The sequence below is a fragment of the Paroedura picta genome, chromosome 4 (genome assembly GCF_049243985.1).
Source record: "Paroedura picta isolate Pp20150507F chromosome 4, Ppicta_v3.0, whole genome shotgun sequence".
Classification (NCBI taxonomy): domain Eukaryota; kingdom Metazoa; phylum Chordata; class Lepidosauria; order Squamata; family Gekkonidae; genus Paroedura; species Paroedura picta.
In genome coordinates this window covers 65,815,654-65,842,694 of record NC_135372.1, presented here as the reverse complement: position 1 = coordinate 65,842,694, position 27,041 = coordinate 65,815,654, and the positions used below count along the sequence as shown (strand labels likewise).

The following is a 27,041-nucleotide window of genomic DNA, read 5'->3' as shown; positions in this document are numbered from 1 at the left end:
CTGTCTTTGTGCTTCACTGAGGCAGTCTGACATCTTCCTTCTACTTAAGAAAAATATGATCTCTATCAGTCAAGTGTCTTTGTAAGAAAGAAAAGGAAAATAAGAAAAGTCATGACCATTCTGAGAAAAAATCTACTGACACGGATTCTCGCCCCTTATGTGGAACATCCTCATAAGGGGCGAGAATCCTTGTTCCCTGCCCCCTCTCTCCTCCCCCATCTCTATGCCCTCTCCTTACTTGGCGGCAGGTCACACTGGGCTGGCCCCAACCCTGCCAGTCTCCTGAGGCTGGCCCTGTTCTCCAGAGGGTGGGAGCAGCCTGGGAGGCATAGCAGGGGCAGGGCCAGCCCAGCACGATGCAGCTGTTTTGCGCTGGGCTGATCCCACCCCTGCCAGTCTCCTGAGGCTGGCTCCACTCCCCGGAGGGTTGGAGTAACCTGGGAGGCATAGCAGGTGCAGGGCCCAACAAGGCATAGTGCTGTTTCGTGCTGGGCTGGCCCTGCCCCCACCAGTTTCCCAAAATGGCCCCGCTTTCCAGAGGCTGGCAGTGGCCTTGGAAGACTGGAAGCAGCAATGCCAGAGCAGGGAATGTGCCTCAGTGCCTCAGTGCTCTGGCACTGCTGTCCATCTCCTGGTGCGGTCCTTGGGGGTGGGACTACAGACGTCATGTCTGCAGACTTCCATTGGGGGGACCTCATCAGTAGATGTTCCACATCAATAATTTACAAGGTTCAATTTCTTATGGAACTCTATTTTGAGTTAATTTCATTTTTAAATTCCTTCAGTTAGTGAAAAGTGGGGCGTCTAAAAAACAGTTCTTCTGTAGCAACTCCCCACTCCCTATTTCAACCAAATCTTTTAAACAAAGTGATTCCAAGTAATCATATTGTGGTCTTTATTTCAACATTGAGCACAATATTTGAACAACTGCTGAGTTTTGGATTTTTAAACTAAAAGTGAAGGGTGTAACTGGAGGCCCCTACTCTGCTTTGAGATGTGTGCTAGATTTCATAAGAAATCTACATAATGGGTTTCTATTATATCTTTTTCTGATAATGAAGGGCATTTGTTGAGGGGCTACAATTTTCCTCTCTCACAGCAGAACCCTGTGCTGCTCATGAGGTCTGCTGACCCCTAACGGCAGCATTGGGGGGGGGGGTTAGGGGATTCAGTGTCAGTGGAAGGCAGAAGATTGATGTCTGCTTTGTTCTTGGATAGGATACAAACCATCAGTTTGCTATGTCTGCCATCCTAAAGATACTTTCCTGAGAATAAGCTTAACTGAATAATATTGAATTTTACTTCTGCTTTAGATTGGTCCCTGTGTTCATTATGCTAGGGCAAAAGTAAATAAAATGGAAGCATGAGTTGATTCTTTGTTTCCTGAGGCCAAGCTACAGAGCTCTTTCAAAAGATTCAGATGCCATAAACAATTACATTATATAAATCAACCATCTGAGCAGTAATGATAATTAACGTAATGTATCAGTCTCCTTCATTGATTTATGCATTTGACTAATGATTCTTCTTTTGGAATAACAGAAATAATGCATTCACTGATCTTTCTTTCTTTCTTTCTTTCTTTCTTTCTTTCTTTCTTTCTTTCTTTCTTTCTTTCTTTCTTTCTTTCCCAGGAATATTACCTTTCCCAATATAACAAGAATGGTATTTCTGAGCATTTGGAAGCATGAAGTGGTGTCACTATCATAAAACCAACGGGGAGCATGTATTGCCAAAAGAATCACTACTTCATAATGGATGCTTCTGACCCATGCCACTATTCAGAGAGGAAAGGGGGAAATGTCTGCTCACTCAGAACATTAGGGATTTGCACAATGCAAACTGCAGTGAAAGCGTGTAGGACTTGAGCCTAAAACAATAGAGAACAAGCAAAACCAGTGTAAAACTGTGGGGATTAAGGCTAAGCAAGGCCCACATGCAATCCTGCCCAAAGGCTTCAGTAGAATAAGAACTGCACACTCTCCATTTCGGTATTGTTTATATTATGTTAGCATCACAGGCTCCTGCTGATCTCAGGCCCTCTTTTATACTAAACATTATAATATTTACTGAAGAAAATGCCCTCCTTTCCCCCCAAAGAATTAAGAGTCTTGGCAGATGGAGCAAGAAAATATTGTCACCTATGCTTTCTGAAAGCAAAGAAAACAAAGAGTAAAAAATGTTTAAAGGTTGCCAATTGGACCCTCAAACTACTGAAATGTTCATAAAAAGAGGCTTGGGCAATTTTAGAATAATGTCACTGGAGAGCTTGGATATGTTTGGTAGAAGATAAGAATCTCATGGGGGCTTTGGGCCAAACTACACATTACATACGTTTCTGTGTCCCTTGACTTAAAAAGAGAAAGAAACCCTTTAAGTAGCCACCAATCAAAAGGAAGGAAGGATGGTAAAGGTTCCTGAACCTTTAACCCATGGGGCATTTGTCCATTCAAAATTGCCTCCCCATTTTTTTCATGTCAGGTTCTTTCTATCTTTAAGTACATAAGGATCCTGAAACGGAAATGATTTTGATGAAGAAAAAAGGAAATCAGTAAGTATGACACACACCAACACTTATTTTGTTCTTAACTACTGCCTCCAGTGGCTACTATTCATTTCTTTAAGTCAGAAAGTTATACAAAACTTTTTTGTAAGCAATGTCCTTGATTTTACCCTATGTAGAAAGTTGTCCAGCTGCCTCTTATTACCTTTTTGAAATCCTTGATTCTTATCTTTGATTATTTTTTTCTTCAAGATTTCCCTGAAACTGTATCTGATTAGATTGTTGTGGTAGCTCTTTCACCACTCAAGAATTTCACATATCACCAATTTGGCATGTGGTGGCTGAAAAACAAAGTCACAAATGAAAGACACCCAGAAGACCACTAGGCAAGGCAGCCATGTCCATCTGTTACCGTTCATAGAATATGGCATTCAGTCACTACCGAGCTTCTCCATAACATTTGCAATGATGTGCCTAAGACTGTACCATCTTTATATTGTGACTAAAGTCTACAGTTGTCTGGCCACAGATGGGGGCAAGATGGAATCCAATCTGAATTAGACTTTCCCTGCAATGCCCATATAGTCAAGTGATCAAAATAATTCTCTGTATATTCAAAAAGAGGGAAACTGCATTTTATGTTATGAAACACAGAGCCACTCTCATGATGGATGAGTAATATAATATTAAAAAAAATGTGGATCCAAAAGTAAATTAAGTTGAAGTGGGAAAATATATGGTGGCACCATCCAGTGTTCCAGGATCACATATATTTAACTTTTTATTCTCCCCTTAAACATGCAAGTATCCTGCAAACAACAACACAATTCATGGTCAATACCATGAAGCCAAACATTTAACCCCCAATCTGACACATGCACACTGTTCTCATGAAACAATGTCAGCTGACAGTAACTGGTATCCAGGTAGTAGATAGAAAGACTGTCAGAGCCCATCAGATACTTTGCCTTATGCATCCACCTCCTAGCCAAGTCCAAGAGCCAGTTTGGTGTAGTGGTTCGGAGTGCGGACTTGTAATCTGGCATTCCAGGTTTGATTCTGCTCTCCCCCACATGCAGCCAGCTGGGTGACCTTGGGCTCGCCACGGCACTGATAAAACTGTTCTGACCGAGCAGTGATATCAGAGCTCTCTCAGCCTCACCCACCCCACAGAGTGTCTGTTGTGGGGAGAGGAATGGGAAGGTGACTGTAAGCCGCTTTGAGCCTCCTTTGGGTAGGGAAAAACGACATATAAGAACCAATTCTTCTTCTTCATGTATAACAGGTCCCCTCCAAGCTTGCCTTTCTAGCAAATCAGACTAGAGCACTAGGGATCCTGGTCAGCACTGATGGATGATCATCAGAAATATATTAGGTGCTTTAGGGCTGATCCTGCTTTAGGGCTGATATTAGGGCTGATCCTGCGTTGAGCAGGGGGTTGGACTAGATGGCCTGTATGGCCCCTTCTAACTCTATGATTCTATGATATATATGGAAAGAAGCAGGCACAAAACAGCCAGATGGAGTGTGGGGCTTGCTGTGCAAGACAAGTGGTGGCAGCAGAAGCAGCAAAGTGGTAAGGGAGCCCCAGCACTGTGCCCCACAAGCCACAACACTGCTTTTGATGCTGGCTATGATGCTGGCCATGGCACTGGCAGGAGGCAGCTTCCATTTATTTGGGACCCCCAGGCAGTGAAAATGCTGCCTGCAAGGTGCATGCTTCCTTGGACAGGGAAGTGGAGCTTCGCTGGCCTCAGCCCTACCACTTTAGTTATTGCTTCTTTGAAATTGCCCTCACCAATTTATCTCAGGCAACAGGAAGTTTGGCGCCCACTATGAACCTGCCTTACTACACACTCTGCCCTTCTGCCGACCCCAATAGGCCCAAGACTATGGCACAGATTTAGGCACACCCAGGACAGCAGGAGAATTATGTTTCCACATAATCTGCAACAATCTGATTCTCACAAATTTTTTGCAATTGTGGTTTAACCACACTTTGCTAACTTGACACAAGTGGGGTTCTAGCAGCTAGTACTAAAATGGATCTATCTGAAATGACAGAAAAAATCCATTGGCAACAAGTTACTACAAAAGAATACAAAGGCAGTTTGAAAACCCCAATCAGATGTCTAGTGATCAATCAGAAGCCCTGCTGGGTGAAGCTCCACCTGGCCAGACCTACTTTCTAAAAACACCTGGCTGGGTTTAGGGAAGTTGTTTGTGAGTGCCACAGAACCTTTGGGTGCTACCCTGGGGACCCGTGTCTTGGTGTATCTGGTGGCCCCACACAACTTCTGGCATGATTCCACACACTGTAATTGAACATCAGACAGTCCATGCCATCAGAAGGAAAACACAGGTGCTGTATTTCGTGTCTATGAAAATAAAGGTTAATAACCATTCACATGCTTTTTTAAAATTGGAGCCAGGGTCCAGAGATCTCCATAGAGAATGCACATTTGCCCTACAAGTTTGCATAAGAACAAGAGGAAAATTAAACTCTGTCCAGAGAATCTGTTTCATATGTGAAAGCTTGTTTTGCGCTGTAATTGTAAATGCACATTGTAGAATCCTGCGTTGAGCAGGGGGTTGGACTAGATGGCCTGTATGGCCCCTTCCAACTCTATGATTCTATGATTCTATGATTCTAGAAAGGCTAGTGTAGCCACAAGGAGAGCTACATGTGGGTCTTTTTTCCTCTTTTGCTTCTGGGAAAGGGAAATGCTTGTTCTCCAATTAGTTTGAATTACCAAGTAAAATATATTTATAAAGCTTACTCTTCCAGTGCAACCCCACATTCACACATCTCATGCTGGAAACAAACCCAAAAAGTATAGCTATGATTTTCATTTGTGAGTAAGGATATGGTGTTTGTGGTAAGAGCTCCAAAGTGTGAAGCATTCTGAAATTCTGTCTAGTGCCAACCAGGAGATCGCATTGCTTCTTAGCAAGTCAAGCTATTCTTATCTATTCTGTTGTTGCTCTTTTTTAAACAAGCATTTAATACCCATGCCCCTTCCCACTGGATGACATCTCCAGGGATAGCTAAGGCCTCCAATGCTTTCCAGAATGTCAACCTCCTTCCCTGGTGAATTGAGCTCCAATGTTAAAAACAGAGATGTCAACAGTTTAAGCACTGACAAAAGCAAGACCAGAATCATGCAAGCATTTAAGAGAAGAGTGCTCTGATCATAATTAGCTGTTGCCAAGCAAATGGCAGGGGCCAAGAGGTACTTTTCTCCATTAGCACTAAACCATCCTGTTTTTGTTGTTCTCCGATTACTGCCCTGTCTAGTTAATACCTGTCTTTTTATTGAGCAAACATCCTTTGTTTTTCAGTTCTGTTTGGTAAAACACATTTAAGCAGAGGTTTTTTGTTTTTTTTGGGGGGGGGAATACAAGAGAAAGAAGAAAGATAGAGGTGGATGGGGAGGGTGTTGGAGAATTTATTCCACAATGATGCTCAATGCAAGATCCCAGCTGCTGGAGATGCAGGCTTTGTATATCCTTTACTGTTGGGTGTTTTCCCCTTTCCTTACAAAATACACTTCAGGGTTCCATAAAGTGAAGAAAAGAATCATAGTCTCCTGCAACAGGCAGAATCCACCTTGCTGTTTAATGACTTCAGCACTTGATAGAAAGAAAAACATTACCAATAAGTGACTGGCCTTAAAGCTTATTGGAAGTGGCATTTCTTAATTAGAAGCTCTGACCCCAATTCAGAATTGGGTCTGACTACCAGACATAAAAGAGACTGTGGGAAGATCGTGTTTTCCATGTTAGTTCATTCATGACTCTTAGGGCCAGGGAAGTTTTTATCAAAATCAAATGAGACACAAGGCTCTGATAGGCTGGGACAGTTAATTGCCCAGCCTATGTAGAATGGTGAAGAAAGGTCTAAAAGTGACTCTCCACCACTTTCTTGTAGGCTTTTGCCATGTGCAGCATGTTCTCCTCTCCCCTCCAGGGGTAACATGGGATGAACTGGTCAATTCAGTACCAAGCAGGAATTTCTGAGATCTCCCATGATCCACTTTCAGTAGACTTTTCTTACTTTTTTCATGTTGCCTGAGGAGAAATTAGCACAATTAGGTCTGGTCCCAGGATTGACAAAACCAGATCTAGAGCCTTCTTCACATATTATATTATATGAATTTACATGTACATGTATCATCTGTAAACAAAAGCCAAAATGAAGCCAATGTGCTTCATTTTACAAATGAAACTGGGATAAATGTGGAGTTTAAGTCATGTGTTCAGTTGTAATGTTGAATGTAATGGGAGAATTACTTGATACACATATATATAAAGAATAAAAGAATAAAAAAAGAATAAATACACTGGACACTAATTGTATGTACGTTCACTATAAATTATGAACAGAGTTTAGGTTGGCTGGAATAGCATGGTTTCTTTTGTCTGGGTAGGGTGAAATGAGGAGCATCCAAAGACATCATGTGATGCTTGGAATCCATCCCTAAATAGCCCATAATATGTTTTATGGCAGGATAGGTTTGGGCAGGAACTGAGCACCTTCACACCTTAGTTTCTGTGTAGCACTTTGGAGGGAGGAGAGAAAGCTGGGCACCTTTTGGAACAGTTCATGTGCTTGTGAATATAAACAAAGCCAGCAGAAACTGTCTGGAGCAAGGTTGGTGTTACCAAAATGGAGGCTGCCTATGCAGCCCTCCCTTAAATAAGACTGATTGGTCACTTAAATAAACTAATTGGAGCCAAGCTTGGTTGTCTAGTGTCTACATTTTGGGAAGGGTAATATAGACAATAAATTGTTATTCAATAGCAGTGATGCTGATGGAATGTTATGACAATGTGAGACTGTTTATGTCCAAATGCTTTGCTTTTATTTATTTCATCTTCGATGATGTAAAGAAAACTAGCTGTTTCTTCATTACAAATTGTATTTCCCATTTTCAATTCCTCCCCCCCTTCATTTCAGAGAGCATAAAGTAAGCTGTTCATCCTAAAATAGCATAAAGTACAGCAATCTGTGACTTTCTCTTTAGAGTTAGGTATACTCAAAATGTTGCTTGTAGAAAACTATGACATTTATATTGTTAAGGTTTGTACATCTGTCAAATGGCACAATTTTGCATGCCAAGTTGTAATTAATACATTTTAAGTTAAAGAATTGATGAAGTAAGTTTAGGCTTGTCTTGGGGGAGTGCTTGAATATGTTACATTTTCTCCGAAACGCCTGAGTTTAGCTGGCTGATAGATTTGCACACATTCTTGCCATTTCTGTTGGTGTCAGTACCAAGACTTGCTGAGCATATCTACATCACTCCTCAAATGCAGGTTGAGTCTTGTAGCACAAACTTATTTATTCAGTTTTGTCTTGCACTGTAAACTTCCCTTCTCTATGAAAGAGCAAGATCTTCTGTATCTTTAAAATGTGTGTAGTAGTTAGTTCTAGTGAGTGTACCATTTACTATCATGATAGTAAGAGGCCTAATCTCAATCTGATGTCAGAGTTTCTGTCGCTGCAATCCTAAAGACACTTTCCTGGGAATCAGTCACATTCAATCACATGGGACATAATCCTGAATAGACCAGTTTAGGATTTCTCTCACTGCCAGTGATTGACGCCATACTTCCTATATAGTGAGTGTATGTCCCATAAAAGTCTATACACCAACTGTAAAAACTGGGTAAGGTTCTGGGAACTGAAACAGGGCAGCTAGTATGTTGCATCTGATGAGCTTTTGACAGTTGTTTGCTTCCCCAGGACAGAGTTCTATTTGACTGATATAAGCATGGAATGACATTACCATGTGGTAATGTCCTTGCTGTTGGTAAAATCTCCATGTTGGAGCAGAGATTTTTGAGTATAAATTGTGTATTGGTTAGGATACTAAGTTGAGCTACCCTAGGCATAGCTTTGCTGTAATCTTGTATAGTTGCTTTTCATATGAGTCATTGGAAGTCCCAAGCCTCTCTCCCTTTCCCTTGTTGCCTCTAGATCAGTGGTTCTCAACCTAGGGGTTGGGACCTCTTTGGGATTGAATGACCCTTTCACAGGTGTCTGGAGCAGAAGAAAAGAGCAAGATCGGCATGGTGGAACAAGAGGCAGAACTGGACTGAGAAACCCCAGGAGGGGCAATTTATATACAATCATGAACAATGGATCTTCATGCCATTGGTCAGTTTTGGTTTAATTTCGGTGAAAGAACATTTGCATGTTGGGGGTCACCACAACATGAGGAACTGTATTAAAGGGTTACAGCATTAGGAAGGTTGAGAACCACTGCTCTAGATGGTGGGGCTTCAGTGAGAAGCTGCCACCATAACTCCAAAGGAGACAAGATTATGTTCAGGATGTGTCCTGTGAGTTACAGTGCCAAGAGTTAGACACTTTATTCAGTCTTTTGCTAAAGAGTTGCTATGGTATCCAGTATATTTCAGTATATTCAGTATATTCCAGTATATCATGTATAAACATGATTTTTGCCAAATAAGTCACAACTCCAAAATCCACCAGAGGAGCAGATATAAGGCCATATACCATTGTTTTGGCAAAATAAGGTGGCCTAGTTACTTATTCCATTCATTTCTGAGATTCTGTATATCATGTTTATTAATCAACATCAAATATTTATAAACAAATATTATAGGTTTCATTTTCTGCATTGATACAATTAGAATTCCCAGGAGTACATTCTAAGACATTTAATGCCACAGGGCCATATTTAGATATAACAGATGTTGCAGATGTATATATTGCCATTCAGCAGAAGTCACTTGTCAGGGCCACTCAAAGTAAGGCTCTTGCAGCACATGGCCTGGAGCAATTGGCCTAGTTACCCCAGGACTGTCCCTGCATCCCTGTTTCCAAATGATGGCATTAAAAGTTATTTTTTTTAATTAAGGGACATGGACACTGATTTTTATTAAGACTTTTACAAGAGTAACTATTATTACCGGGCAAATAGGATAACATATGAAATATTCCTTGATTCACCTTAATAAGTAAGGAAGAAGCTGAGTTTCATGTTGGGATTGGTATAACCTGCCTTTGCCAATTTCCCTTGGAGGAAACTATAAGAGCATGTCGGCTCAAATCCAGAAAAGCACTTAAAACATATACTTAATTCAAAACAGGTGGCCATTCCAATTGATTTCATTGAGGCTACTGACCTATTTCAAAGCAGGTACATATTTAAGTGCCTTCTTGGACTGCTGAGGCCTGATCTTCTACCAATGACATCAAGGGATGTCAATGAAACTGAACCATGGAAAGTTTGAGATGTTTCCATTGTCCAGTATATCTGGGTTAGTCAGGGTCCTCTCATATCACTACCTTAGAATTTATTGACCTCTACTCTTTTCATCTTTGGAAGAAAGAAACGTGTGTTTTCTCACTGGAGAGATGAAGCAGCTAAATATATGACATACTTCTTTTTTATAATGTTGATCTTCTCTCTGTATTACAGGAGACAGTATTTTTGTTTCCCAATTCATTAATAAATCCCCAGTTTTCATGGCTTTTATCTCTCTTGGTTATTTCAAATCATATCACGTTGAAAACCCGGCATGCAATTTGGCAGGACAGTTTCAAATATTTTCACAGAGAAAAATATGTTTTAATCCACAGACTTGTTTTGATTTATGAAGTGGCACAAAAAGAAAGAAATTACCCAATGATTCAGATGCACATTTGTTCAAGATCAAAACGATGGTCTCAATAGTCCCTAAAGAAGCTTAGATCTTTTGAAATTTGGAACAAAAAATTCTGAAGGCATCATTAAATGTATTTTCTAGGCAGTATTTTTAAAGTTGCTAAGTTGTATTTATCATTTCATAATCAGTGGTATTTTCACATAACTAATTCACATAACTGCCCTGATATGGTGTATTAGCACAGCCATACTTAATAAAGTATAGTAGAACAATTATTGATAGTACAGGGATAGTACTTGGGCATGAAAACTTCCCAACAGCAAAACATGGCATTATAGGTAACAGGAGGTCTGTGAGTATCTTCCAATCTACACCTTCAGTGTTATGCAAGTTAGTTGTGTTCCAGAATGGCCAATGTTCAGCAAATATTTGAATAGTCCAAGAGTATAAGCAAGTGCAGATTCAAAGAAGTGGAGAAACTCTGGAAGAAAATCCATTTGAATTCTGAAGTTGGTGATTTCCATGTATACATAGCTTAACATTTGATTGACCAATTATAGCTCTAGGTCAGTGGTCCTCAGCCTTCTTGGGGCCGTGAGCCCAACTCCGGCAGTGGCGGTGGCAGGCTTGCATGCATGCAGGCAATGTGTGTAGGCATGCGGGTGCACTTGCACATGCAGGCACACAACAATCAAGGTGGCTGGTGGCCACTGCCTGCCACTGCCCACTGGACAGGGTGGCTTCGATTCGCACTGGGCAGTTTCCCCAGAGGGGAGTGGCAAGGGAAGGAAATGTAGCGGCAGCTCACACGAGATGCATGGTCTCTCTCACCCCCTTCTGCTGTCCGCAGACCTCCTGGCCATCGGGGATGGTGAGGCCTGTGCCAGCCTTGCTGGCTCTTCTTGGCCATGCAGCCGGACAATTTAGGCTCCTCCTCACTGCCTGCCCGCTAGCCTGCTCTCTGTTGGCTTCCATGCGGGGCTTCGCGGGGAAGTGGGGAACAGCATGCATGTCAGGCAAGCTCCCCCAAGTGCACATGCAGGCACACTGCCCACCACCGCTGCTGCCACCACCACAGCGGCCACCAACTTGGTGACCCCGCAGAAGGGGCCAGGGGACCCCACTTGGGGTCCTGACCCACAAGTTGAGAACCACTGCTCTAGGACCTTGGAACTGTGTACTGGGCAAATTGCAAATTTTGACACAGATGTGACTACTAGGCCAATTTACCTTGGTGAACTTCCTCTGAGCTCTGTTGATTGTTTTGATGATTGTTACTGAAGTCTCAAGCAGATTTGCACCTTTACAAGATATCTGAATAACTGAGCAGACAGACACATCTGAGTTCATTCAGACACATGCAAAGGGGGGGGGGCATAATCAAATCAAGTATATGTAGACCCTGCACTATGAATGCCATTTGTGGTATATTTCACAGTTGCAAAGTACTTCTACCTAATTATTTGGTATTCAGATATAAATACGTTTATTACCACAAACATACTTCTAGCATGCTTAGTTCTTCCTCAAATACTCCCTAAAGCATTCTTTAAGGCAATTTAAAATAATCACAACCATGTTGTTTTTATATAATTACTTGTTGCTGGGGGTGAGGGGGGGAAATGAGAATGTTACGTTATAACTAATCCATGTTAAGAATTGTGAACAGATCCCCCACTCCTGCATTGCTAAAATGCCGCATTTGAGGACATAGCCAGAGATTGTAATCAAATCCCAAAAGAAACTAGATTTATTTTAACTATACGATAGAATCGGTTGTACTTAATCAGTGCTTTTAAGATCAGATATTGTATCAAAACATTTATTTGTGAAGGAAAATGCTTTTGATGATCTAATGCTACATTTTTGGCAACTAAAGTAAAAAATTGTGGTTTTGGCAAAGAATTTGAGCTTTCACAGAGGATACAGTGACCAAAGTTTAATATGTAATGATCTCAGCCACTAACTCAAGTGGGTTAACAGTTCTGGTTAAGAGGCAGGTTTGGGGGGAGCATAACGATGTTGTCTATGAAATACTTATAGCTTTACATCATCATGGAAAAATGAATAAATAACAATGTGGAAATGCAATGCTTCTCTCTATATAAGCACTGCGGGGTTTTCTATGTTTATGTGCATTAAACTATACTGTGCATTTTTTTCAAAAGTATCTATAATATTTTGTAATATAACATGCTAACATGATTAATATTTTGTTAATTAATAATGGCTATCTGAAATATTGGGAAAAACTGTAGCTCACAATTTCAAGAGGCCTGGAAGAGGCTCCTCTACATACACTAAGATATGTTTTTTTATTGGGGTCAGGAAAAGCTTTTTACACATACTCATTTTAATTAGGAGGATGATTTATATTCTTGCAATTAATCCTCTTTGCTAATTGACACACATATACTTCTAATCCTATGGGGCATGATTCAGACAACGATAATCACTTTTATGTCTCACTAATTTAAATAGGAAATGCTTAGGTCTGAGCTTAACATTTACAATGGAAGAATGGTTTGTGTCTAGCTAGCATTTGTAGAAATAGCACAATGAGATGTACAGTACTATGTGGATCATACAGATAGAAGACAAGGTAGTAACTATTTCCCAAAGATGATAATGACCACAAGTCAATTAAGAAGTCAAACAGAACACATGATACACCTGTACTACCTTCACAGTTCTGTTATCTCAGATTAACTGTCCAGTAGCCATCTTAGCAGATCCTAGTGGTTCTCCCCCACTTCATTGGTGTGCAAGTTCAATTATTGCTTAATTTTCTCATTTTGTCAATTTCATTTTTTAAAAGAAAAGGCATAAATCTAGAGATGAATCAGTTCCTTGCAAGATTAGGATTGCTGGAGGGGGGAAAACATTGGCTGGGAAAGCTTTTAAAGTATGTGTGTGTGTGCAGGTGGCTTGGGGACAGCTGGTGGGGTGTGAGGGCATTAGGCGCGGTTAGCACAGGAGAATGGCAAGACCAAAATGATGATACAAAATGGCAGCATGGCAGAAAAATAAATTTGCCTTTGGAAATCCCTCAATTGGAAATTTTGAATCAAGATCTAAAGGGAAATAGTCATCATAAGGGAGGATTTGGAATATACAGGATAAGCGGGTATATAATTAAGATCTACTTCTGAGGAGGCAAAATTTTGTGCAGTAACATTTGCATTCTTTGATACTTTCAGAATGTGGATTGCTCTTGTGCGGAAATAATCAAAGTGAAAATGGCTTCCTTTGTACATCTCTCTCCACAGTTTTTTCTATCCTATTATTTCCTATGGAGGAACTTTCAGGGAGGCTGGAGTTTTCCAGACAAATGACACCAAAATTGCAGTAGAGTGACTGCTCCCTGTATTCTAAAAAACACTAAAGTTCCAAGAGAATTGGCCAAGTGAACACATTCTATGAGCCTTGACAAAAATGCCCTCAACTTTCTATTTTTTCAGCAATAGGGCATGCAAAGAATAAAAAAAAAGATATAAGTAAAATCAAGGAAGAATACAAGGCACATGCTGTTGACAGCTAGCAGTATGCAAATTTATAAGCAATATAATTTTTTTCCAGAGGGGCAGTTGTTTCATTTCACTAAGAACCCTGAATTCCTAATAGTGTTCCAAAAAATCACGAAACCCCTGCAAATAAGACTGTTTCCATAGTCTTCCATACTTGTCCCAACACTGATCAGGTTTTAATGACCCAAAGGTTGGCAAACGTCCAATGGCTGTGGGTGAGCATGATGGCAGGCTAAAGAGGATAGGGAGAAAAATGGAATGGTTGAAGGTGGGAAGAAAGTTTTATTTATTTAATCATATTTTTATTTATTCATATTTTATACCACCCTCCCCGAAGGCTCAGAGCGGTTTACATATAACTGAAACTATACATGAAACCATACATATAATAACATTAATATTATTAATTGATAAACCGGGTGACAGTATAACATAACAGTATATCATAACATAAACAGTGGTAACTCGAACAGGTCCAGGAATCTTAGTGGGTTTCTGGGGGGAGGGGAGGGGCAGGGGCCCTGCAGAGGATGGTTGGTTGGTTGATCTGGCCTCAGCCAAATGCCTGGTGGAAGATATCTGTACCTTCCTGCCTTCCACATGGTGAAAAAAAAGTGCTTTGAGTATTATCTTTAGGGAGAAATCATATCAAAGCAAGTTGGGGGGAGGGAATTTTGTGAACGAACAGAAAACCCAGAAGGTGGAGGATTGCATAGTAGTGTCAAGTAGCTGCCCCCGACATATCAGTTTGGGAGGCAAGGTGAAAGTGAAACTAAACTGGGCTCCTCAAACATAGATGTATCTAAAACTGATGACATGTTCATCTAAAGAACAGATGGATAGATGATGAGTGGGAGAGGCAGAGGTTAGCGTGCGTTTAGATGGAGGCCTTATTTCAAAATGTATGAACAGGATTTTAGAATTCCACTCATACATTATGGCTGAGCCAGCACTATTTTGGTTTTAATTTTTCCCTTGAAGTAACTACTGCCATTAAGCTCAAGGTTAGGCATGTGTAATGCACACTGTGCAATGCACACTGTGGCCATACTGGGGATTTCACATTGCAGAAGGTTAGCAGGTAAACACATGACTGGTAATATTGTCTTGGTGGCTCATATGCACTTTTGTTTTAAAGTGCTTTTGTGATAAGATTTGGTGTGTCTATGCATAATAATAGACCCCTTTCTCACTATGGAGCAGTGTTTTACTGAAACAAGAATTCCAATTTCAGAAGCAGCAAGCAGGCATGTTTTTTTAAAAAAAATCCCAGCAAGGTTATAGGTTTGACAGAATAAAACACTGTTGTGTTCAGCCATGCTCTTTGAAGGAAGCGTTTTAGTTCCCAATGTTCCCATTGGCAGGGAGGACTTGTAATTGCTGCAGAGACTCTTGTGCTCCTAGAATGTACAAGAAAAGGGTTATACTTCAGGATAAGTGGCCCTAAGGGCAGGATAGAATAAGCTGAAGAAATAGCTTTATTGCGATGAAGACCAAAAGTCACAGGAATTACAGTTGACAATGTCAGTACTCCCATGATAGGAAGAATGGATGTTGATGCCTCTTGTTTCATTGTTCTTTTGCTATAAGAACTAATGTACAGTTCTTTCAGAATCTATTCAGAGTATGGCAAGGAGGTTCAGTGTCCTTCATGTACATGCATATGCATGTACTCATATGCACAAACTCATATGGACAAAACCAGCAGAGATGTGGTAAATTAAATTATCGCTTTTTGATTTGGCAATTTATTCTGCAAAACCCAAAGATATGAATTTTGTAGCTCAGAATTTACATTGCTGTTCCCATATTGAAACACTAACTGTAGTCCTTATGACCAAGACGAGAATCTTGAGGTGGGTGCCAGATGAGTTCTTGTCTGAAGTATCACCTTTCAAAGCATAACTTACTCATTGATAGAACTTTTCCTTTGACTCGTTCAGCAAATACTAGAGCTTAGCACCCTTTAAAAGGACGCCATTTTGTAATCAAGGAAGACCAAGGACATTGTATTTTAGGGTTGCATTTTAATACAGAGGTCAGTTATACTAAGGCATCAAAGCATTTTGACTGCTTCCTATTTAAACAGTAGTATTTTATTGCATTATGTACCCTCTTTGTCCTGTTTCATACAAATTAAATATCCTTGTGGGTGATAATTAAAAATTATTTAAATGTATTTTGTATAGATGATTTCATAAGAAAGTAGTTCATAAACTTTAGTTACTGTGTAGCCCAATCCCAATCAAGTCCCACTAAGCTCAGTGCCCAGTGGGATCGTAACCAACAGTCCAATAGCCACAAGGGCTGTTTACTTATTGCTTAAAAGGGGTTTTAGCATTTGTAATGTTGATTTACATGTACAATCAAACAGATCAAGATTACTTACAAGCCGTTGTATTAACTACTTTATCTGTGGAGTCAGAGGTTTGAATTTATAAAGCCATGTGACAAGTGCAGAGTCTTTCTTGGGTGAAATGAGCCATGCTCTAGAGAAGTGGCATCCTTGCACTAGAAGAAAGCTCTGTGAGCAGAGTTTAAATATGCAAACAGGGGATCACAGCACTAAATTGCTTAAAGAATAAAGGTTTTATTTAGAATTTTGTATAGAAAGAGAAGAGCTAGAGTCCCATGTAATTAACTGATCTTTTAGAGGCAATCATTCAGGCAAGTAAGGAGGAAGTATGCTGAAAGGAGCAGAAGGTCTCCAAATGAGCCAATTAGGACATTCTTGGGGGAAAAAATAGCAGGAAGTTTCTATTCTAAGTGGGCTAAAACACATCTCTGATTCCCCCTGTTAGATATTCTTCATATCATAGAATCAAAGAGTTGGAAGAGGTCATACAGGCCATCTAGTCCAACTCCCTACTCAGTGCAGGATCAACCTAAAGCATCCATGAATATCCTTTTGAATCATGCACACTACAGACCCTGCATATTCCAACAGGTTCTGCCACTAACAGAACAGATTCACAGGATCCGACCCAAAGCATGCAGCATGGGTACTGTCTACCAATAAGTACTCCTGTACAATTCCTCTTGAAATTAAGTAGAACCAAACAAAAGAAGATACACAGAGAATGGCTGCATTGGTGATATCCCATGGTAGTGGAGTTCCCATTTATGCTTTCACCAGAGCCCTTTATGTACCAGTGCACTGTCTAACTTCTTTCTACCTGTTCTACTGTTCAAAAAGCCATTAGAGACACTACCCCTCCCTGCTCTCCCTTAGCCTAGAGATGCTCATTTTCCCATGATGGTTCAGCTGAATACTTTACAGCGTTCATTGACATGGTCATAAATCAAGTCTCCATATTGCACAGCATACAAGTTACTAACCAGCATCACTTGTGAGCTAGGATCTAACTGTTCAAATGTCAGGTAAGCTCAGCTATAATCTTACTTAGTGGTTTTAGACAAGCCACTTTTCCTGGCCATAGCTCCCACCTTTCATATGGGGGCAATATACAACCAACTCCACATCATCAGGTACTTGCCAGGACACTGAAACCATGTATATTTAGCTCTAGAGAAAGTAACCAATAATCACCTCTATAATACAACTCTATGACAGCTTTGAGATAGTGAGAATGAAGGGATAAATAAATGTAGGCTGCTTATATTTAAATCTTATTGTTCCACTGCAACCACACACTGCAGTCTCATCCTTAGTCACAATTCGTTCCACTCACTTTGCAGTAGCATGTTTCTCCAGTCTGAATAGGAAGCACACACCTACATTTATTGAGGACACATTCTTTATGCCTCAAAATGATTATGAGAATGGACATAATGTGGAGTTAGGATCAGCTTCTTTTAAGCCCCTCCGTGCATTAAAATACCCATGCTCAAATCAGTATTGAGTTAAACATGAACTCACACACTGAGTATATAATCTCCTAGCTCAAATTCCATTATAGAATTACATACCTTCCCCCAGTACCATTGGTGATTGGACAGCACCGTATTCTGATTTGCAGAGTTTGGAGAACGGCCTTCACAACAGGGGTGATGTCATTGGTTAACCAGCTTCCTCTGCACCCCACACTACACACAGCAGTTCCTCACTGTATTAGTTCTACCTGAACCTGCCAAGAAAAGAAAACACAGAGCTTCCTTTATTCTGCAGTGAAACAAAGTGGTTTGGACACAGTTTGGAGGGGAACTGCCAGAAACAACAAAATAAGGTTTAACTTAATAATGTTTCCATATATTTAGGTGCTCTTCTAGAATATATGACTCTAATTGATTTTTACCATTTTTTTATGGAATACAACTGGTATAGTGGAAATTATCCTTTGGCACAACACCAGAATTTAAGAGAAGGGTGGGAGGGGGGTGGAGATATAAAACTTTATGGAAGCTGATACTATTAAATTGTAGAAGGGTTGTTTGTCGGAGTTCCTTTCAGTGCCCTTCTCCCTGAAGACTGCTATTAAAGGGAAAATAACGTGGTTTTTTTTAATAAAGCAAACGTGCTAGTCTATTTTACTGGTGACAGTGATTCTAATAGTAAAATCATTCATAAAAGCATATTGTGCATTGAAATAGCTGATGTTAGTGCAATCATTTTCACATAAAAATGTTATTGCATTTGCAACTTGCCTTTTATGACTGAACATGGGTATATTTTTTTAAGCAACCTGTTTGTCGGAGCCTTGAAAAAAATTGATAATCTATGAGGCAGGATGGATTTTTTCCCTTGAAAAAGAAAAGGTGCATGTCTTGTTTACAGCCTTAGCTATTTATAAAGGATCTTTTCCAGCAATACTTAAACACAAAAGCCTTTGGAAGATTTTAAAGGACACTAGCCATTTTATAGAACTCATTGTAGGTTTAGCAATAGTATTATGTTGTATTAACTATGAAGGGGGGGTGTCTCTTTTTAAAATTTTTCTTTTCCTTTTTTTCCCCCCCCAATGTAATGTCAGTTTCCTCAACAACTAAATTGACTATCATAATGTACCCCGGTATTCTATTGGCCTAGCTAGTTCTAGCAGTGAAGTGGGAAATAATGCCAGATGAATTCAGCTAACAGTATTTAAAACAAAGTAAAATTAAGCCTTTCTAGTCTCCATTGTTCAATTTGTGTCTGCGCTTCCTCAAGAGACCACTGTGTGCAGATGGATATTTGTTCCACTGTGCTCTTATGGAGTTAATTGGGACAGTCACAAAGAATTGGGAAAGTAGAGGCACAATCCACAGACTAAAAAATCTATGCAACTGCTAGTGCTTAACTGCTAGTGGTTGTGTCTCTCTGCCCCACATTATACTTCTTTCTCCAATGTACTCCATTTTTCCTTCCTATTCTCTCTGTTCTGTATGGTTGATCCCTTTCTCCCTCCTTAGAATGTTTCTTATCTCCATGCCTTCTTCCAAGCAATTCCCTAGATTTTAAGTAGTCCTAAACTTTGTTATCTGCTTACTTTCATTTTACATTTTAAAGGTCATGGTTTAGTGGTAGAGCATCTGTGAAGCATGTGGAAGGTCAGGTTCAAATCTGGCTTTCTGTTCCATAGCTGCTCCATCATGTTGTAAATCTTTTTTTTTATCCCAATAAGGCTATACCTTGCATGGGAAAAGGAGCCAATTGACACTGGAAACTCATGATACATAAGATGTTTTACCAGCAGCACTAGTCTGGTTATTATGTAATAGTATTTTTCAGACAAAATAAGATTTTGGGTATACTGTTAAAGAAATGGTTCCATATACTTATGGGAGTGGGTTTGAGAGAAGAAAGGAAAGGAAAAAAGGAAGTTTCTAGTAAAAACATCATCATACGTATAATTCATACTTGAGAGAGGGAGAGGAATGATAAGATAAACCATTTTAAATTAAGTCTTTATGAAAATTGTACTGGCACAAAAGGAACACATTTAAACATGTCCTATTGAGGCTAACAATGAAAGGAATTTGGAGGCACCTTACAGACTAGCAGGTGGATTGTGGCATAAGCTTTTGTGAACTAGAACCTACTTCTTCATTTAGAGGCAACATCAGATATTCCTCAGCTGATGTTTTGATTTCCAATAAGATGTGAATGTGTTTGGTACAGAATTTCCATGTAAGAATATTTTCACAAAGTTAAAGCAAAAAGAAGAGCAGCTGGTTTTTATATGCGACTTTTCTCTACCAGGAGTCTTAAAGCAGCTTACAATCGCCTTCCCTTTCATTTCCCCACAACCAACATCCTGTGAGGTGGGTCAAGCTGAGAGAGCTCTGATATTACTGCTTGGTCAGAACAGCTTTATCAGTACTGTGGCGAGTCCAAGGTCACCCAGCGGGTTGCATGTGGAGGAGGAGCGGGGAATCAAACCCGGCTCGCCAGATTAGAAGCTGCCACACTTAACCACTACACCAAGCCGGCTCAAAAATAAAAAAAAAACATTTATTTGGTGTCTGCATTCAGCTATGAAATGTTTGTGTGTACCCATGGACCCTTTTAGAAAGATCTGTCATTTCATCTAGCTATTTATGTAAACCCTGAAAGGAAGGAAGCATCAGTATACCTTTTCAGATATTTCTGTTTTTCTACACTTTCTGGTGACTAAAACTAGATGGGATATGAGAGATCTGAGACTAGGATTTCATGCAGTTTTAATCTAATTATCAGTTACTTTAGAGACTGGGGAAAGGCTGCTGGGAACGGGAGTATTTATCCATGTTCTCTCATTCCTTTATTGTTATTTAAGTAATCACCTCCCTGCAAAGCCGCATCTAGTTTGCCCTTGAGCCCTTAATGCTGCCTACTGGCTGGTACCACAGTTTATTTTTCAGTGCTGTGGAGATGGTAGATGTAACCATTCATGCGGGGGGGGGCGAGATGCTGGTGAAATTAGCATTGAGCATTTAGCAGTCTGATAAAAAAGGAAGCCTCTTTAGTTGCCCGATGTATACAATGTCCATAGTGGCAAATTAAAAAAAAAAAGCCAAGAACTAGCAGGATGCTCAGTTCCCTCATGTTCTCCCCACCCCATACACACACACTCCTAAGGTTATGAGATCTAATTATATGTGACTGCAGTGAGGAAGTTAAGGACTGAAATTGCTCTTCTTTCTTCCATAAGCACAGCAGTGCTGAGATAGAGAATTAAGGGGCCATTTCCCCCTCTACCCTACAGTCCTCCTGCCTGCAAGGCTGTTTGACCCTACAGGTCCTATAAGTCAAAGAATGATTTTTTCCATGGGTTGAGGGAGAGGAATGGTAGGGGGAAAAAAAACAACTTTCAGTCCACTATCAGCCACTATATTATTTGGGGCTGATTTCTCAGATCATAGTTATGGTGACACTGTCATATTTCTACAGGTTCACAGTTGCCCAGACAGGTCAATCACCTAACTGAACCTGACCCGAACAGACTGTTAGACTGAAAATATAAGATTTTTTACAGAGTTCTCCTAAGGCATCCAGTTGTTGCAACATAAATGCTAGCATTGTTTCTAGGCCATGTTTTCTGTATCAAACATGCTTTTGAAAATTGGGTCAATGTGAATTCATGAGTTCCTGACAAGGTTTCTGCTCGTTCATCCTTTCTATCCATTCCATGCAATTTAGAGGCTGCCTGTCACAAAAGCATTGAATACTGTGCCTCTGGTCACAAAAGACAACCTCTGGAAGTGACAATATTTGCAGCACAATGAGGACTGTGAAGAACTTCAGGGTCATCTCATTAATCAGCTTCACTGTATTAATATTTAGTTGTTGTTGATATGATATATGTCTTCCTTGCCCACTGTAAGGAAGTGTCAGCCTGTAAATTTTTTGGAGGACAGCTTGTTGGACAGCACTTTCTTTTTGAGATCACTCCTTTTGATTTCCATTAACTTGGGATGTTATAATACCTGCAACTATGTTTCCCTTCAGGCAGTGTATCAACAATGCAATGCCCAGAAATGTGGAGCACTGCTTTATCCAGATGCCTATGGGTGCTCTGTTATCTAATACCTTCTAAGATATATAGGTCTGAAGATATTCTGCAGTGCCTCAAATTGCACTATGCTAACTGAGCCTTTAGGCTATAGTAGGTAATTTGCATTTTTGTAGGATTTAAAATGAGAAGGTATTAGAAAACACAGCACCCATAGCTACCTGGATGTAGCAGTGCTCCACATTTCTGGACATTGCTTCTTCTGATACTGTGAAACAGAATTTCCTCAACCATTACATGGGGAAGGGGGCGGGGTTGTAAATTGCCAGGAAGGACAATAAAACTTTCTTCTAAAGTATTCATGTTATTGTATAAATCACAAATGATATCCACTTAAATAAGGAGTAAGATTTATGAATGAACATGTCAAAAGTTTATAAATTTGCTTCAGGTTTTGTATTGGATTTGAACCAATCTATTTGTGATCATATATTTGGTCGTCTGATATCATCTGTAAATAAAGATCCGTTTGTTAATTTCTCCTCCTGGATATCACTTGTGATATGCTTGTTTTAGCTGTATCTTGGCACAGAAGGAAAGAAAAAATCCAAGGCACTACAGGGTAAGATTCAGCATAAAGAATATCATTGTGCTCCATAATTGGTCCACCTTTATTTTAAATGCCCTAAGAAATGGGACAACAGCAGACTTCTGGGTGAAATCTAGTTTGTTTTCATTCTAAATGGAACTAAGACTACTATTTAAAAAATTCATTTACAAGAAGCGTCCTCTTAGTGAATGAAATTGGTAGGACTGAAAGATATAACTGTATTTCAAATGAGAGAAGTTCCATCTAATAATATTTTCACATTGTTCCTTGGAATTGAATAATATGAGTTGCAATACACAGTTGTACTTACATTGGAAGTTAATGGCTTGTAGATACCAGCTACTGTGTGAAATATAATCACAGAATTAAGTGTTTCTTATGTGAATGTTCTATGATGGCTGTGGTGTGGGGGTGAGATGGGACAGATAAAACAACAAAAAATATTTTTTTTTTCAGATAATGTTAATGTAAGAGAAAAGTAATATTGTATAAAAGCCTGATATAGCATTACTGGTTTCTTGCTGAAGCTCTGTGCTTTCTTTCGGAAGGAATCTCCTTTTCCTGTCAATACTCATAAAAACACATACTACTGTGAGGCATGCCGAATGTCATGCAGCCAAATATCCATCCCCAATGGGTGAGATGCATATTATCATTGCAAAACAAAATGGGTTGTCCATAACAAATGTCCAGATGATGAATGACAAAACTCTCAGAGTCTGACAAAGTCTTGGCCACCACCTTATAAATCCTCCACCTTGCCATGTCGAAACTCTCAGGCAAAACTGCACCACCCCAAATTTCCCTTTCCAAGAGATTCAACCGAAATAACAGCATTCTGGGTTGGTGTTGTTGAAAAATATGCAAGTCAGCAATGATGGACAAAGAGAGGCACAGACCCAACATAACAGAGAGGTCATTCTCCCCCAGCTACATGATTATGAGCTCCGGGTTCCCACACAACCGAGACACTGCTTCTAACAAGTCGAAGAGCGAAGTCCACTTCATCCCAATCTGACCCAACCAATGAATGCTAATATTTTTTCCCAAGCCTGAATCGAGACCCCAGTTTGATGTAGCCACATACTCAGCCACCTAGAGTTCATTGCCATGACCTATAATGAAAACAGATGCAGTGCCAGGATGACTCCTACATTAACAGGACAGATGGCAGAAAGGAAAGTCAAAAGAGACAGATACGGAATAGAGGGGAGGGGAGCCATAACAAGAGACTCGGGAGCACCTAACTTTCATAGGCCATGGAACACCAGTGCCCTAAAGCCATGATTTGTGCCTCACCCCATAGACGAGATACAGCTTGTATTGCACCTCTGATCCAAAATGAATGGGCACTGTGCCTTCCCTGGGACGTCTTAGAAGGATTGAGTTTAATGTGAAAATCAGAGATCTCCATGTTCTGGAGCAGCTGAAAAGGCCATCAAAATTTGCTACTATGGAAGACACCCCAAAAGGCCAGTATGAATACTGCCTGGGACAGCAAGGATTTGTAAGCCAAAGTTCAAATATCAGGAAAGCACTGCACTAAGGATTACAGTATGACTAAGGAGATAGTCCTCCTGGAATTGACCCTGTGAGGTTCAGCCTGCCTCCACCTCTCAATGACTCATCAGATAAAAACGAGCTCCCAGGGTCTCACCAGTTTGACAGCTTGCAGTAAAATTTATTTATTTGTTTGTTTGTTTGTTTGTTTATTTATTTAATTTGTCATACTTCTATACCGCCCTCCCCGGAGGCTCAGGGCGGTTTACATTATAACAGAGAACAATACATAAAACAGTCTGTAAAACATGTATAAATGATAACTAATAATTGTAACCAAATAACAACACAGTATAACAGTAAACAATATAGTAATACAAACAGGTCCAGGGCTTATTGATGGGATTCTGAGGGGGGTGGCTTATTGATGGGATTCTGAGGGGGGGTGGGGGGAGCAAGGGCCCTTGGTCGCTGATTGATTACGTCTGGTCTCGGCCAAATGCCTGGTGGAGGAGCTCCTTTTTGCAGGCCCTGCAGAACTGTTTAAGCTCCGTCAGGGCCCTGATCTCCTCTGGGAGCTCATTCCACCAGGTAGGGGCCAGAACAGAGAATGGTCTGGCCCTGGTCGAGACCAGGCGGACTTCTTTAGGGCCAGGGATCCTTAGCTGATTGGAGGCAGTAGAGCGCAGAGCTCTTTTGGGGGCATAGGCAGGGAGGCGGTCCCAAGTGAACATTCATAGTATTGGCAGTGCAACCACAAGAGTGCATGTGAGCAAGGTATTGCACAATGGTCTCCTCCCTCAGTGGCAAGGGAGAAAGACAACTCCAGGAGCAAGAAAAGGGCACAAATTTGTCAACTGCATTGTAAGACTGCTGTGTGGATGATGTGGATGACCCTAAGAACTCACTCAAGACAAGCTGTCTCCACAGCTCCATATCTTCTCCAGGAAGGCTTCTGGGACTGTGTTCACTTTTGGAGGATACTACCAGAACCACTCCTCCAGAAATCTAGACAGAGTGTCTGCAATTTCATTACTAAAACCTGCAATATACTTAGTGTCATGAACCCCAATATACATCCCCCTCCTCCAACTGCATTCTCCAGCACTCCTCCAGGCCGGGTGTAATAAAATCATAAATCCTTGGGTTGGTTCCTGTCTGCCTTTGCATACCAAAGCTGCCTTCAGTGGGGCGTCTTATCTATTCCCCTTTTAGTGACCTTGCTTGTCTCGCTGGAGTCTCAACAGACTGTTAGTTTAGATCAAACGCTGGGCCATCTGGCTCAGCTGGGAATCTTTGTTACTTTTGCAAATGTACCTTTCCCGCCATGTCAAGTCCTCATCCCCCCTCCCATGTTTGGTCCCCCCTATAAGTACACCCCAATGTTCAATGTGTCTTTGTCTCTGCCAAGATGATTGCTCAATGAGACTTGGCCCTCGTTGGCTGCTGTAGTAGTTCTGTTCAATAAAGTCTTTCTTTTAGATCCTTACTCTGCCTGGACCTCGGAAGTTCCTTTATCACAGACACGATTTGCTAACCTCTGCCTGATTCCTGACACTTAGCAATAAAGGAAATGTTATTTTCCAAGCAGGTGAGAATGAACCTACCTGCTCAGAGCATGATGAATATTCTGAACACCATTGCCTGGTTGTCGCACTAGAAGAGTACCCTACCATTTAGAAGCAGATTCTTCCAAATACTAGGACAGTGAAAAACACTACGACAGTCAAGTTTCTAATCAAATCTATACCCTCCCAGGAGCTAGGCCACTTATCATAAAATACCCCCAAAAAACAGGCTTCTTCTTGCATCTGAGTGCACCTAGTAAAAGATGAATTTGCCAAATAGCAGTGCTGTTAACTGTCCAACAACCTGTGCCACACCAAGAGGTCCTCATGATTATGGCCATCATCAAGCATATAGGGTGATGCTGAGCAGGAGCTGCCTTGCAGAGGCAGAGGTAGCTTGGAAGATGAGGATAACTCATCAGGAGACTCTTTATCTTGCCTCCAGCTCACACATGTAGAAGCCCCCTTCCTCCAACACTTCTTCTCCTGGCTGCTGGCCTTAGAAGAACACACCAGCTCCTAAGAAGTTTCACATCTGGACACACACCTGAGCCAGGTTCAGACACACTGTTCTTTGTCATAGAAGAAGCAACAGCTGAATCCACATCCAGTTGGCCCCTAGCCAGGTTGCTTCTTTCTGCAAATGCTGGCACAGCCAGATCCCCATCCTCTGCCTGAATGGCTTGGCCAATCCTATGTGACACAGCCATCACCAGCAGGAAAGATCCCCCTACCCAAGTAACACTCAATTGACACCCAGGAACTTGGGTGTTCCACCAGGAACCTGGGCATGATCCTGGATGCTTCCCTTACAATGGAAGCCCAGGTCACAAAGGTAACGCGGCTAGCATTCTACCACCTCCACCAAGCCAAGCTACTAGTGCCCTACCTGGACCCAGAGCAACTAGCCACAGTGATCCATGCAACGGTCACCTCTAGGCTGGATTTCTACAACTCGCTCTACGCAGGCCTACCCACATCCTTGATCCAGAAACTACAATCAGTGCATAATGCTGTGGCCAGGATTCTCACTAAAACATCATGGAGATCCCATATCTGGCTGGTACTCCAGCAACTTTGCTGGCTGGCTGGTTGAATTCCAGATTAACTTTAAGGGTCTGGTAATCACCTTTAAGGCCATACGCTGTTTGGGCCCAGTGTATTTGAGAGACCACTTCCCTGCCTATACCCCCAAAAGAGTCTTATGCTCTGCCACCTCCAACTGGCTGCGGATCCCTGGCCCCAGAGAAGCACGTTGGGCCTCAACAAGGACCAGAGCCTTCTTGGTCCAGGCCCCCACATGGTGGAACAAGCTCCCTGAGGTGATCAGAGCCCTGCCTGAACTTCCACAGTTCCACAGGGCCTGCAAGAGGTAGCTCTTCCACCAGGCATTCACTCGAGGGTGACCGACTTAGAACACCTGCTGGTCCCCCTAGACGCCCCCCCCCCATGACTGAAAGAATTAACCTCCCAATGTTACTGTTAATTGTTATTTATATTGTAATCTTTTGATGCTTTATTGTGCTGCCCTAGTCTGGCACACGCAGGGTTAGTGCAAGGGCAAGCACGGTTACAAAGTCAAGCAAGTTCAAAGTGCGTACCAGAGAGTAGTACACCTTGGAGGGCCCATATCCAGCCAGTGCTGAGGCAGCTGCACTGGTTGCCGATTGCTGCCCGGATCCGGTTCAAGGTTTTGGTTTTAACCTTCAAGGCTTTACGCGAGTTGGGACCCACATACCTGAGGGACCGCTTATCGCCCTATGCCCCCCGCAGAGCTTTACGTTCTGTGGGAGAAAATCTGTTGGTCGTTCCCGGCCCTAG

General features: G+C 41.2%; 1 long non-coding RNA gene across 3 annotated transcripts in view; it reads left to right on the top strand.

The window, feature by feature from the left end:
• LOC143835499 (uncharacterized) overlaps window positions 1–27,041 on the top strand; it is a 441,550-nt gene that overhangs the window by 39,917 nt on the left and 374,592 nt on the right. Inside the window, exon 3 of one of the 3 annotated variants that reach the window (XR_013230178.1) lies at window positions 1,635–14,169. The exons of the other annotated variants lie outside the window; for them this stretch is intronic. This is a non-coding gene — a long non-coding RNA (uncharacterized LOC143835499). Of the gene's footprint in view, window positions 1–1,634; window positions 14,170–27,041 lie in introns of those variants that run through there. 3 annotated transcript variants of the gene reach the window in all.